Source organism: Macrosteles quadrilineatus, unplaced genomic scaffold (genome assembly GCF_028750875.1).
Source record: "Macrosteles quadrilineatus isolate MER2022 unplaced genomic scaffold, UCM_ALF_1.0 Scaffold_7__1_contigs__length_78375512, whole genome shotgun sequence".
Taxonomy (NCBI): Eukaryota; Metazoa; Arthropoda; class Insecta; order Hemiptera; family Cicadellidae; genus Macrosteles; species Macrosteles quadrilineatus.
In genome coordinates this window covers 9214831-9230887 of record NW_026542600.1, presented here as the reverse complement: position 1 = coordinate 9230887, position 16057 = coordinate 9214831, and the positions used below count along the sequence as shown (strand labels likewise).

General features: G+C 32.2%; 1 protein-coding gene across 1 annotated transcript in view; it reads left to right on the top strand.

The window, feature by feature from the left end:
* LOC128998707 (dopamine receptor 2) overlaps positions 1 to 16057 on the top strand; it is a 221577-nt gene that overhangs the window by 187262 nt on the left and 18258 nt on the right. Inside the window, exon 4 of the mRNA XM_054424959.1 lies at positions 5516 to 5550. The gene's annotated coding sequence lies outside the window, so the exon portion shown is untranslated. The remainder of the gene's footprint in view (positions 1 to 5515; positions 5551 to 16057) is intronic.

Sequence of the window (16057 nt, the reverse complement as noted above, 5' to 3'; positions counted from 1 at the left end):
TATTGAAAAACATTTAAATTTGCTGTAGTCTCACCAAATTGCTGTAATCCTGTTTGCTGGATTAAAAAATCGTCGGATGAATGGAGAATCATAAGCAATCAGTAGTGAAGCTCAATAAGTAAAATTTTAACAATAAAAATTATTAGGTGTCACCATACAAACGCTTATAGTAACGCTTTATTTTATTAAAACCCCAGCCCTTATTTATACGTTTATTTTGTAATGGTGTAAGATTTGTATGTTATATAAATAATAAATAAATACACATTCCTTTATTGATCAAGCATTCCTGAGTACAACTGTTTTTCAGAACAACTCTCGTCATATAGTATACCAACAACTTATCTAACAAACAAATAAATATAAACATAACTAATTATCAGTGTACAATTCTTTAATTTTTACTCTAAAATATGGCAAGGCATTTTTTTTAAGAAGGGGAGGTCGTTGTACAGCTTTGGGTCGAAGTATGAGAAGCTTCTCCTTCCAAACTCAAGCCTCACTCTTGGAAAGTGAAGCTGGAGACCACCATGGCGGGTACTGCGCTGAGAGACCTCCTCCCGGAAAGAGAGCCTCTCAAGAAGGTACAGTGCCTCCTGTAGGACAAGAGCCTTGTGCACCATGCAGCACGTCATAATCCTGCTAACAGTGTCTTCTGTTGACATCCCTGCTACAATTCTAAATGGAGAGACATGTTCAAATCTGTTGAGCCACAAATGAAATGAATTGCTGAATTTTACAGTTGTTGCATACGGTGCATGTTTTCTCCAGAAATGCTGTTTCCATAAGCAGGGAGACAATATGTAAACACCGACAGAACCAGTGACATGAGGCGTAGCTTCCCAGAATCTGGCAGCGATTATTTTGGCTTAACAGTGCTAAATAACAGAATGCCTATTTATTTTAGTATAAATTGTTAAAAGTCTGTAGTTAAAAATAACACTGTATCAGTGATCCACCGGCTTACTGAGTCTCTACTGTATTTTTATATCAGGTAAATGTATTCCACAAAACGAACACTATGCAATGACACGGCTCAATATGTTAAAGTAAATATTTTAACACCAGGTGTGCCCTGCCACAGCGTAGTTCTAATTGCAATCGGCCCTTGTTGTTTTAGCATTACTAGGGCTTCTGCTTTTTATAGCTTTCATTTATATTTAACCTTAACCTGTAATAGTAGTTTGGTGTATTCTCATTGCCACTGACAGTGATGCAACGACTCATTGTACCAATCGTTAACAATTAAATTGGTAAACAGCTGATTAGATGAAGTACAAAGCATTACAATTTTTCTTCTTCTCTCTCAATCCTTGAACCCCATTGGTCCGTTACCCGTGTTGTTAAGTAAAACTATGCTGTTATGTAAGTAAACAATTCTGTTATGTGAAACTTTTCAATTCTAAGAACTGAACTGAAACGGCTACTTTAAAAACGGTCGTAGGTAAAACAACTTTTTAAATGCCATAAACTATTAAAAAACATTGACGTTTTGATCCATTCGAATAAGAATTAACGAATAAGAAAGGCCATATATAATCCTGTAATCTCCATATTTACTAAAAGGTGTGTATATTTTGTGCTTATGGTATGAATTACAGCTTGTTAAACAAATAACTCCTGATTTTGTATTTCAATCCAAAAATATTAATAAAATACCATCCTAAAGCAATATACTGTATCACAAAACTAATAATACGTTTTCCAATTAGCTTCTCAAAATCCTTTATAATGGGTAAAAGGTAGGAGTAACTATGATATTTTATTTGTAAAATCATAAAAGTTGACAAATAATAACTATTATAGTATTATAGGTTGTACCCCTTTGCTTCGACTTAAAAATACCATAGAATACAAAGGTTTGAATAAAATTGTCTGCGTTCTTAAAAACCTGTCCTTATTCATTATTTTAATGGGAAAACACCGCCAACAATCAAAACTTAAATAACATAGAAAATTCTCTTAGACACCATGTATTACCCACATACCAAATTTCATCAACATCACACCACAGGTGAAGTCTGACTTCGAAAATAACTGTTTGGGGTTAAGGGGAACCCAAAAACGACATTTCCACCTAAAACTCAAATAAGAAGATTTCGACGAACACAATAACTTCTCCATGTACTAGACTATACAGGGCACGTAAAAGTATATCTTTGTCCGTCAATATTTACTAATTAAAACATAACCAGCCATAAACTATTGGACTAAGTAGTTCAGTGTACATGTTGTAGTCAATGTGTTTTATAATGCATACAAATAAGTTTTCCTACAGTCACCCGACAAAGTTGGCTTCCTTGCACTGATTAATGTACGGAAAGCTGTTAATTGCTGCATTTACTTACTTTGTCGCATCGTTTATACTTGGCCACATAGTTTATACTTTGGCGGACACAAGTATTCCAACAAAACAACAAAAAAGCGTGGTTTTATTATGCACGTAATCGGTGTACACTTGGAAATAGGTTGGCAACACTTAATGATACTGCTACTACTATGATCAGGTCATTGACTATTCATACTACGATTTAACCTGTCATTTCGTGTTTATATTCTATTTTCGTTCATTGCTTGGTTTGAACATATCCTAAAGTGTTGTATTTGAAAGAATAATTATAAGTCGGCCTGACATGTTTGAGAATAATGAACTCAGTGATTGTGAATATATATATGTGTACTGTGTACACTGGAAAAAATATATAGCAGAAACTGCAAAACATAAAAGAAAAAAGCTGCAAAAGTAAGAAAGTTACAAAATACATGATTATTACTGTTTAGAAGTGTACTCTCGAAAATGAGTAACACCTAAAGATACTACGACTAAAATCAGCTGGTGCAGTGTGTCCCATTTCGTGCAACGCTTGGGTTTAACCTAGCCTAAAATGTGTTGTATAGTGTTTACAAGACTAATTATTTTATATGCTTTATTGTGACTGTAGGAAAAATATAATGTGTAACACGAGCGCAAACGGCCTTTGCTCACTATTTACACAAATAACCATTTCAAGCTTTTGAAATTAACTGAAAATAAAGGCCTTAGTTGTGCGAATAATCGACAAATCCACACGTGCGTTTCAGCCTGAGGATAATCAGGCTTATCGGTTCTGGATCTGTACATTGTCAACGGGCACGCTTCAGTCCACCACTCTAGTACAATGATTGATAATGAAGTATATATTGCTCCATTATTGCAGTAATATTGCTCCTCTGAGCACGTTCTTACTTGGAAAGGATTTTGATGATTTTTGTATCAACAAATCGTTTAGAGGTATAAGCACGTGGTTGTTTAATATAACACGCGCTTTTGAGGTCAGATTATTGATATTAAAAATAGATCATTTTTTTACTTGTTTAATTGTTATAAGTTAGTTTTTAAGTTTGTCTTCATTGGAACGCTTAGGTACTATACAATCTTTTGTAGCGTTTCCCACAAATGCTTGTTAAGAGTCCTTGGAGACTAGCGGCCATCTTGGATCATTTAAAACAACTGCTACATGATCCAAAAAGAGTTTTTTAAACACTTAAGTGATTATAATTTAAATATCTAGCATACATTGAGATTATATGTTCTTTGTAGTTTTGAATTGTTCTCCAAGGGAGTCCATGGAAGCTAACAGCCATCTTGGATTTTCCCGCCATAAGAGCAATGTTAATTTCGTTATTTTCAAACAGCCGCTGAAGAGTTATTTTTCGTCCAAAGATATATTTTCAAACAATAGTGTGATTTAATTTAAATATCTAGTATACTGTGAGATTAGAAATTTTCTTTGTAGTTCTTTAATTATTTTTTTTTAGTTAAAACGTGTAGGCTCCAAGGACTCATATCATAGATCAAATTTGTTTACTAGTTTTATTGTTAGACGTTAGCTTTTAAGTTTGTCTTCATTGGAAGGCCTAGGTACTATACAATTTTACGTTAGTGACCCCCCTCTCTTGCCCCCACCCCCTTCGAAGTAACCAAACCCCTAGAGTAGGAATAATCAATTTCGACTAAAACGTAAATTGTTGACAAGACCCAATTATTGATACTCGGAAATGTATAAATACAGTTGTTAAAATATTAAAAATATGTCTCTGCCCAAAACAACCAACGAATTTCACCCAGTTTTAATTAAACTAAAGGATATACTAAAAATGCATAACAACCCATGACAAAATCAAGCTATACAGGATTTATTGAACTAGATTTAGTCATTTTCAAATTTTAATTAAAAACCAAGCAATATCACCTGAACTAGGTGACCGTGATGCAGGAATGACATTTATTTGAACTCAGTGTAGCAGGTATTTAATGGTTTTGGGGGTAAATGCTACAGAAACCACAGGCATCCTAGGATTTTATTAGTTTTAGTCTATAACCACTTTGCGCTATAACTAACTAGGCCTGAAAACGTAAGATGGTCCCAAAATGAACCATTTAATTAATATGGTAGCTTCATACTTTCATTCTGTTCTATGTCTGACTGGTTACATTGAAATACAAAAATAATTGAACCCAAATGAAGTATTAGAAAAACAAAAGGATCATAAGCTTTGCATACAGTATCATTTTATTAAAATGAACCGAGATAAGGGGTTAAAAAGAATTCGTAAAGTGTAGGAATAAAACCATACGGACCACTTTGTAAATATGCAGATTCATAATGAGTTTTTTGGGGGCGGTCTGACTCCCCTATTATATTTTAATTACGTAATATTTTTGTGCCCTCGTGGGGATCTTGCAATTTATTCTGAACCCGAAATCTGTCCCAAGTTGTTTCGCTCTTAAAATATGATTAGAAATATAATCCTCATTTCATTCGTGCCCTAACGATTTAATCTTGGAAAAAGAGATTCTTTGTTTGAGGTTCATTTTTGGTGATTGTGGGTTTATGGTATGTAAGAGATTATTGTGGACTTTCCATCTCGATTCTTAAAAAAACAAGTTTTCAAGACGTTTCGGGGTCTGGAATCTGATTTTCCTGAGGACGGGGTGAGGTTTCAGATTCCGAAATGTGGCGAAATTTGTTTTTTACCAACCGTAATAGAAAATTTACAAAATAGTTATTTAAATATTAATTAGAGATCCTGTAAATGTTTGTTTCACAAATGTCTTGTCAAAGATATAAACATAACACCGATGTTATGAGTTTAAAGTAATTTTACTAATAAGTATTTAATTTGTAATAAGTATTGCACATTATCGTATTATACTGCCTAAACCTTGATTTCTTACTACCTTAAATAAATAAATAAATGAATAAAAATGTCTTTATTTAGCAAGCGTTTTTCAGATACAATATTTCTGCTTTTCAAAACAACTCTTGTCCTTAATACTAATAAACTATTCGTCAACCTAACAATCCCAACTGTATGTGCATTATTCCAAAAATAAAATAAAATACAACATAAAACATTAAATAACTTAGAGATATGAATAATAAACTTGTATGTACAATAGAAATATATCTACCAGTAACTTTGCTATTGTTAAATTGGTTGGACTATTAATATTGAATATTTTTTGTTTCAGAGTTCAAAAGAAGAAAACGCATCTTTGGTAGAAAGGTAAGCTTCATACTATTTATTTTGTTTTCATTTATGGTAACATTTCCATATAATTTGGTTAAAACTACGTTTGGAAGCTAAGCTTATCATGGGACATTTATTAATTAAATGCAGATTTATTCTGGTTGTAAAATTTAAAAATACAAATATGAAGCAATAAAATAAAAACGATTTGAAAAATACGCACACTTCTTGTTCTTATACTAAAACGTGTATCTAATTTTATCTACTTTAGCCTATCTATTATCAAACACGTATTTGTGTATTTTCTTTTAATTAACCTCTTTGTACCTTAAGGCATAAATATTTATATAAAATAATGTTAAGCTAATTTGTTATTTTAATATCAATTAGGGAATAATTTAGTAGAATTCCAGCCAGGTAGATAGAAATTCGCTTAGTCTGCAGGTTTGCTGTGGCGGGGGTATTTCAGTCTTCAAACATTTGCACATAAATGATTCAAATGTAAACAATAAGTCCAAATGATCACCATTGAACCGTTATTGGGGTGAACTGATTCTTAAAACTTTCCCATCACAGATAGCGTTTACTCACCCCGCTTCTACATTTAAAATACAATCAGCGCCCGCGGGATTCAAGAGTGCTGCAAACACCCTATTGCCGCCATTTCTGCTGATTGATTTTTACTTAGTTACTTTAGCTATCGCCTGTAGGGGCGAATTTTATGTTTCACCCTGAGAATGACGAGAGGAACCCTTTTTATTCGGCGCAAAAGGTTCGCCAGATGAGTATTTAAGTTGATGTTCGTGAAGAATAAAATCGGGATTTGTTTACTTTGATTACAATACGTTTTTATGTGGGGAGTAAAATAAGGAAAGCACCTGAAGATTACCTATTAAATTACCTAAGTACTCCGAAAAATTCTAATTTAGTTTTATTGGCTTTTTACAATCAACTGAACTTGGGACATCCAAGATATTCATTTGTTTTCTAACTCAGAAATGTCAACTACGCCCGTTACAAATCTTGTTTAGATTGATACAAACCCAAAGTATTTTAATGCTTTTGTGTATTTCAACCTCATCATACACATTAAGACTCACTATATTAATTTTTTTAATTACAATTTGTGAGTGTGGTGTACTGCGTTTATTTATATAAAAATATATTTAGTCCTTCCCATCTTTGTAATTAGATAGGTTATTCTGCACTACGGCCGTTTCGTAGATTACTCCATCGTCGGGTGCGTAAGAGTAGATTAAATTAAAGCATAATTTTAAATGTTATACGAAATTTCTTGATTGCATTGTTTTAGTGGTTAGTAAAATTTAAACATTACACACCCAACAAAGATGGAACCTCCGACACGGCCGTATTGCAGCATCACCCCTGATTATGCGAAGTAATGATTAATGAACATTTTTATATTCACGCAGCTGGATTAATAAGATTTTAAGAGCAACACGTATTGAGTTTTATTTACAACAGTCACAACCATAATGTGATTCGTTCTAGACATTATCAGAAATCAATTATTTGAGATGGGGACGCCACCTAGGTGCGTATTTTAACCCAATTGAATGAAGGATGGGTGTAGAATGCTGTGATCTCTGTATCTTTGTTAATGACTAAGAACAGCTGTTTCATCAGTCAGGATCAATCAAATCCAAATGATCAGGTACAGCTGGGTCCAGTTTCGAACCATCAAAAAGCTACTGACCTTTCTCAGGATCGAACCAGCGACCTTTTGACTGTTAGGCGAGCACTTTACTACTACTAGACAAGAACTAGACTTATTTCTGCCGAATTCAAATTATTGTCTCACGAAGTAGTCTGATGTGCGTCAGGCTATGTACTATATAGGTTATTCAACAACCTACCGTAAAATAACCGGTCCAGTTGGAAGAGATTTTCAAAACAAGGTCTCCAATAAGATAAAAAATCCAGTCTATTAATTGGATTTGCTGTCTGTATTTTCCCAGCATTTACTACAAAGACTGGCTCACCATTTATTTTTGTGTAATTTATTACTCTTAATGAAGCCTTCGAACATGTTATAGTCTATTATTCTGATTAACTAGCCCAGCACTAATAAATCTAAGAGTAGACCTATGTCACTTTTACCATTAAAAATCTAAGGTGATGAAAAGACATTTAGTCTTTACGAAATTTTCCACTTCAGCTTCGGGCATCTTTTTAGCCAGTACTTCTAAAGCCTTTTATTAGCTCCTCTTTTATTCAAAACTCTCTTTCAACGCCCTTCCCTAGCTTGACTGCATTGTTTGTATTAAAGACCTCATGAACAATTATGTAGGGTACAAAAGATAAATCTGAATTCACTACAAAGATAAGATCCACTTTTCTCGAGCCAGGAAAATAATCAATGATGCTAATATTCATGAAAACTACTAGTCTGAAAAATATCTTAAGTTGACTTGAATATTACCATCCTATAGTTAAAATCCTTGGTGACTGAAACTACAGCATTGGACTGGAAACCTTAAGTTTTTTTGGCGAATGTTGAAGTAGAAAAGAATGTACTGATTGTTTGTTTATACATGTAATTATACTTCCGGCTTGTACCAGTTTCAAAAGCAACAATAATACACACTACGGTACATTATAAAAATAGGGAAATTCGCTAAAAGTAATACTGATATGGAAGCATTTTATATGGATAGCAGTTTCTCGTAAAACAAAATCAGTAAATTAACTTAACAACCAAATTAAGCTTAAAAACTAAATATTGCACGTTTAAAGTTGGTTTCAAATAACAAATCTGATTCAACAAAGAAGTTATAAAGATCCCGTTTGAAAACTTTGAGCTTGTCTTTAAAAGTATTGTGTAAAGAGTTCTTTGGATAAATAACCAACAAATTAAGACTACTGTGGGCATTAGGTTGTGTTTGTGTTGTTTCGTACTGTTGAGTACCAGGCCATTGATTATTGATCTGGTTGTTTGCTTCTCGTAACCTTCACCTAGTCCTTCAACTCTTTGTTTTGGAGTTTTTATGTTTTTTTTAATGTTTTATTATTATTATTCAGCAGCTTTTTATCTGAATATAACCTTAACACGAGAGTTATTTAAATAGTGCAGACATTTTGAATCATTTTATTAATATATCATTAATCAAACTATATTTTTCTTAGGACTCCTGAATACGTCATATTAGATTATACACAACCCAAAATATTACAAGTACAGTGAGACACTGTTTAACAACAAAACAAGCTTATGTTGGTATCCCTGTTTTTTACTTCATTGCTGGTCAGCTGATATGCATTATTACATAGTTATTTATGAAGTTTAGTGTTGTTGATAATGTAAATAAGACTTAACATGGTGTTTTCACAAGCCCAAATAGAGTAAGTATTGTAGGTCTAGGTTTTTTGTTTACTAAAGATCCGGTTTGTTTACATTTTTAGGTACAGGGCAATTATAGTTGATTTATTAGGTAGTAGAATAACATCTGGAAAATTAATTGTAAACCTTTCTTGGCATAAAATCAATAATATCATCGTGTTTCTAACTCTTCTAATTCTTCTAACTCTTCGTGCTTGGGAAAACATCATGTTGAGTCTTATTTACAACAAATTTCCAATAATACTAAATCTCATGATAACTATGGAACAGTTCATATCAACTGATCGGCAATGAAGTAAAGAAAACAGGGATACCAACATAATTAGCTTGTTTTGTCATTAAAACAGTGTCTCCCAGTACATGGAATCTGGGTTGAGTAAAAAGAAAACACGTTGTACTTAAAGAGATTGAAAACAACATTTTCCCATATTTCTCAATGCCATGGAGTGAAATTAAAATAAAATAGTTGGTACAACTGCCATAAAAATTATAAATGGTAATCATAGGAGCCCACATGGACTATTTTGAGTTTAAACCAGGTATAATTCACAGATTTCAGAGTTACTAAAGTATATTGTAAACATAATTCAAAGATGATTGGGGGTTTTAGACGTAAAAAATCTATGTTTTAAAGCGTTTGAAAAATAATTATGGAGGTCTCTTCCTTAAAAACCTGGAATAAGATATGTACTAGATTGCCTCTCCCCTGAATAAAATACCTGCAACCATCCATGATGGTAACTAAATATTATAGGGCGTCCATTATGTTTTCTATCGTGATGTTATACCCCTAAGAACATTAAATTCGATTATAGATCATGAGGATGTATCTAGATTCAAATTATAATGCTTTATTAAAGTAATTTGATTTTATTTTATGCTAGTAAAAGAAGCTTAATTCTGACAATATGTTTCTCAAAGACGTCTTAACATAGTCTATAGTACGGTAGGTGATTGGATTCACTAGGAAACACACTGATTAATAAAAATTCTTGACATACTAGCACAACATATAAAAAAATTGTAAGAAAAAATGTATTGTAAAACACAAGTAAAACATTTTCAAACTCTCAGTTTATTTTATGCACTGGACCAATTATCTGTTACCGGTAAAGTATACAGGGTGAATAAAAAGTCAAGACCCCTCCCATCTAATTTTTTCCAAGTAAATATACAGAGATATCCTTTTGGGGGTCGTGCAATCTTAGCAGGAAGTTTCATTTTATGATTTTGAAATTTTTAAATGTCCCCCAAAAAGGGGGGATTCGAGGGGTAACTCAAATATTTTAAATGTAAACCCCCTTCAAGTGGCACCTCATTTTGAGTTTACAAAAACTTAAAGAATGGTGAAAACCAGAGTTCGCTATCTCTTCTCTATCCAAAATGGTAGCCAATATTACCATTACGAACCAATTTTACCATTGATTTTCCACAACATTTGACGGGCTACCATTTTGGATAGAGAAGAGATAGCGACCTCTAGTTTTCACCTTTCTTTAAGTTTTTATAAACACTTCCAAATGAGGTGTCACTTGAAGGGGGTTTACTTTTAAAATATTTGAGTAACACCCCAAATCCGGTTTTGGGGGGACACTCAAAAATTTTAAAATCATAAAATGAAACTTCCTGATAAGAATGCACGACCCCCAAAACTATATCTCTGTATATTTACTTGGAAAAATGTTAGATGGGGGGGGGTTCTTGACTTTTTATTCACACTGTATAACGAAGACATTCCCATTCTATAGAATAACTAGGTATTCTATACATTGCCTGAAGCTTTCGGGGGTAGACTTCTGTATCTGTTGGCACAAACAGCCGAGTGAAAATGATGATTATTCGATTGTTTAATTCGATATATCGATCGATATTTTCATTCAGTTGTTCGTGCCAACAGATACGGAAGTTTACCCCTTTTCGGCAATGTATGAAATGAAGTGATTATAATTGCATACACTTTGACTAGGCTCTATGAATAATACCTAGACATTCTATAGAATGCCCATAAATTTGCCAGGCGAAGTATAAAATAATGTTTAAGTAAAAAAAACCATTCACGATGTTGAATTAATTCGTATATTGTTAGGGTTGTTAAAACTGTTTATTTGACATTAAATTAGTGGCCTTGACATAGACGCTAGGAAACAAAAGACTTTGAAAATACTAAAACAATGTATTTTAAATGTTACCTGTAGTGCCACCTGCATTCTTCAGAATTAATAGACAAAGTGTATAATGAGCCTGATTTTATACATTGTCTGATTCATTTTGCAATGTATAGAGTGCTTAGTCATTCAGTAGAATGGATTATAAACTTTGCCTGCAAGATTTACACCAAAAGTGAGGGTTTCAAACAGTTATACTTAACTTCACAAAAAAATATGTTGCACGACACAGAATACTATTGTGTCCTGTTTTACTCCACTATTGACGAGACTTGGAGTTATTGACAAAAGACTAGACTAGGGGCGACATCTTGACAAATTGAAAAATCCGCCAGTTGCTTGAGCCTTGTTTTTATTAATCTTCAAAATGTTTCTTCACTAAAGCATCAACTTGGATAGATGACAGAAAAAATAGTAGAAAATGTTAAAATAGTTAAAATGTGATAGAGTATCAAACAGAATCCAGCCCGTTGCACGTGTGAATTTAATTAAATTAGTTACCAGTAAAAACAAAGAAATAAAAGTTGTTCGGTTGTGTTCACTAGAACAGATACAATCATTCTTAACATGTTAATGGTGTCACCTGCGATTCATGTTAAACTTTGTTCAGCCTAATTGTTTGCGTTTTAAATTTATTTAAATGAAGAATTTGAGCTTATTTCACAGGAAAATATTAAATTATATTTGAGATATTATAGTATATTTTCATCACTTAAAGTGACTATTTTCAACCCGAGCTTAAGTTTAACGAATATAAAATTAGCAATCGGAAAAAAATGTTTGCCTAGTTGATAAACTATATTTTCGTTATACTGCAATCTTGAAGCTAAAATATTTACACAGCGTAGACAGTTCATTTTTAATCTTAAAAATTTTGAACATAAAATTGGCTCTTCTTAGTTTTACTTTTACATACCATCAGTTATTTTAGATGCAATATGTATTACCATAGGCCAGAAGAATTACCAAACAGAATTAGGCATACAGACCGTCAGCTGTGCTGCGGTTACTATAGGTTCTGGCGCACACCGGTGGGAGTGCCATGTATTTACGGCGTACGCACTACGTAACTACACGCGCTCCCAGCGGTGTGCTCCAGAACTTATGGTAACCACAGCACGGCTGACAGTCTATATTTAATTCTTTATGTCTATGGTATTACTCTACCAACACAATACGTTCATTTATGTATTTATTCATGCTAATGGCTTAAGCCAATGCATAAGTTTAAGAAAAGGTAGATGTATCGTATATCTTACACATGACTAAACCAAAGTAAATATCATCGTATCATGTCAACTAATTAAATTATCTTAAATATTAATTTGTATAATTATCGTTATCTGTAAATAATATAGTAAAACTTTTAATATAACACACGATAAAAATAAATGTCAATAGCAAGGCGTTACTCTTTGTGTTAGTCATGACTATTTGCTTAGGCATAATAGCGGACTGTGACTGTAAATATTTACAGCTGATTATTTTTCCACCTAGGAAGAGAAACAGCTACTTTAGCCCTGAAGTGCTGTATATGCATTAGTTTATTATGTAACATGTTGATAATCGCAAAAAAATGACACAATCCTAGTTTTGTTAATAGGGATGATTCACTTTGGCAAAATAGGTAGACCGATTTTAAAACTTTAATTTTTATAAACAGCCATTTTTGCCATAGTACGAAACAAAATTATTTTTTTTATCCATGACACAAACTTAAAAAATAAATCAATTTTTAAAGGGACTAGAGAATTACAGTTATTTTTTATTTCTGTGTCTGAGAAAAAATATACATTAGGTATTCAATATCTTGTGCATACGTGTCTATTTCTAAGTCGGTTTTACGTTTTTGGATCATTTAACTCACACAGGCAATGATTACCTAAAATCTCTAAAAATCCAGTAAGAGTATTTAATTAAAAACAAAATGTTTGTCAAATTGTATCATGCTTCATGAATATCAAGGTCAAAATCCACTATGCAACTTAAATAATCGAAATTATTTTCAGTATTCTGTTAATTTAGCAACGTTATAACTAAAAGTAAAGGATTAAGTTAACACAATACTCGATTTCAATCAATAGTTCATTAATCGTCATGGTAAATCCTACAATTAGCTGGAGTTAGCTGCTCTGGAGATGGTGTAAGCACCTAAATATGATATGATTACAAGGTAAAGCTAAACTGTTAGTGGTTTTGATCACGTAGTCAAGCCTTGTGCGGAGTGAAATAGCACCCTAGTTACAGGTTGTCTTTGTACTTCCCTCCCAGACAAAATTGAATAACCGTTTTAAATCCTCTCCCATACATAGTATATGGAGAAATTAGTCTTATCATCAAAATTGTCGATTTTGAACATAGAGTGAAAAAAATCCTTTTGGTTCCCCTGGACCCAAAAAGGTGGTTTTCGAAGTGAAGTTTGTCTTAGTGTTTGTATGTGTGTGTTTTGGTGCCACAGAACTACAAAATACACCTGAGGTCTTATTTTTATGAAATTTGGTATATAGGTACTAACCCATGTGTCCAGGTGTTTTTAGTTTCAGATTTTCACATAAAGGGCTCGAACGATGATAATTAAACCTAGTATTGTGATCACTTTAACTCTTAAAAAACGGTACTCTTTCAAAACCTTCGCTGAAAAAAATATAGTTGAAAGGTAATTGCAATTGTTTTGATTTTAACAATATAACATCAGTAACCTCCACTGCTTACCCATTATAAGAGTTGGTGATATGCCAATGTGAGAAAGTATGCTTCAGTTTGCTGATATCGTTTATTTTAAATAGCCACAGAATATGATATTCTAAAAGATACTTCTGAATTTTAATACTTAACATTTTCATAAAAAAATATGTTTTACTTAAAATACCACTAAAAGGAGGGGGTAAGGGTATTTTAATAATAGTGACATTATAATTTATTAGCAAGTAAGAATATCAATCAATATTAGTGTTAAAGTCATGTAGAACCAAAGAAGTAGTAATCTTATTAATTTATATTTAGAATTACAATTTGAATTCGAATGCACTTATTCACTATTTAACTAAAGCATGACTTCACAAAGTTTACAAAACAGGTTCACAAAGTCCAGAACTGTATTTTACTTAGAAAAAAAATACATTACAATTTTGATACCTTTCTTTCAAAAAATATCCAATTAGTGTATTAATTTTTTATTTAGTGTAATTTTTTAAAGGTTGTTCAGGTTAAGTTAAAACGTATAGCATTATTTTATAGACTCTATATCTAATTCAAGAATAGTATTTTTGAAAGAACTATATCGGAAGACAATTTGTGCATTACCCTTGAATAATTTATAAATGAAGGTGACGAGAAAGCTTTAACTTCTTATAGTTAAACTTTAACTACAAATTGAAGTTAAGAGTAATCTAGATAGTTCAGAATGCAGTTTATCACGAATCAAAAGTTTGGACAGAGGTTTTACCCCACAAGTTCAGGGGTACCTTTAACATTACTTACAAATAGTTTCATTTAACTTGTTACCCCCTTTGAAACTATTCAAACGCAATATTAATTAAATTAATTAATATCTCGTTTATAAATCGTAGTATGGAATTAAATTAAATGAGTTCTCACAAAATTAAAGTTTTAAATAATTAGAGTTAATGAGTTTGCTTTATAATTCAAGCAATCGTTTTCTTCGAAAACAAAAGATGCGAATTGAATAACACTGGGTTAATAAGGACGTAATTTATCCATTATTGATATAATCAATAGCTCTATGAATAAACGGTTTTGTCAACTTTAAACGTGGACTGAAATATGTCAGTTAATGTAACAAATATCTAATAGGTGTTATATAGGTGACATGCAAGTTGGTTTTAAAACTTATAGTATCGATTTTAGTAAACTAAAGAGTTTACTATAATCGATTAAATTCTGTAATCGAGTAGACATACATTTATTTGAACGATTTTGCGAACCAGCATGTACGGACTATGGAAATGGTGTTTTGCCGAAGGCTTTATGGGGTAAAAATTGTTTTCCTCCATCTTTGATTCTTTAAAACATATTTTTTCTTTTAAATTAGCTTAAAACAATTCATTTGGTATATTGAGGCGTTGTCGAACGCCTAAAGGTTTTAGAGAAAATTCTAATTTCAAATTCCCATGTAATTCTTATAGAGAATAAAAATAAGTTCTAGCAGTTTGCTAGATTAGAAACATAGTTTGATGAAATTTGGCAAATGAGTTTTTTCATAATATACTATTAATATTCTACAATAACACACTTAATTTCCTACCCTGTAGCGCAAAAAAGAGTGCACATTAAGATTAATGCTATTTAAAAAGAAAATGAATCTGAAAACTTTGAATGAATATTTTAGTAAATATCCAACCAGGTCAATGATGGTTATTTCCTCAGTCTGCAGGTTTTCTGTGGCAGGGGGAATCTAGATATGTGGACTAACATAATAAGATGGTTTAAGAACCACAGGGTCGTAGCTTAAGGACAAAGCCTAATTGCATTGGTGATAAGATGGAACCGAACTCAGGTTCCTAGATTAAAATTCCCACTAATAATTTGCGCATTTTATCTAGCAGTTTGGTTCCTCATTATAACCTTTCATAAATTTCCTTAAGCACTGTAGATGGTTACTTTTAGCAAAAATCTCTTTATGTGCCTCCTAAAACGCTGTTGACAATTATAGCTAAAAGTAGGCAAGGAGATAAGGTGACTTAATTAATTTACAACTCAACTATTAAATGTTTTACACTAATATTGAATATCTATTTTTATAACTTGTTTACCTTTGTATACATAATGTCTATCCTTTATCAAAAAATGATTTAGCAGGTGTAGTTCGATAGTATAAATGATAAGATTATTTGACAAACATTCTGACATTCTTTGGCATCTTGAATTTACCATACAACTCCTCCAGAAGGTACATCATCCTTACCATGACACATCCTTAATCTTTTTGTTCTTCCCATTATAATATACTTTGTATTATATGAAGAGGTAGGTTTTTTAAGTTACATCATTGACTATT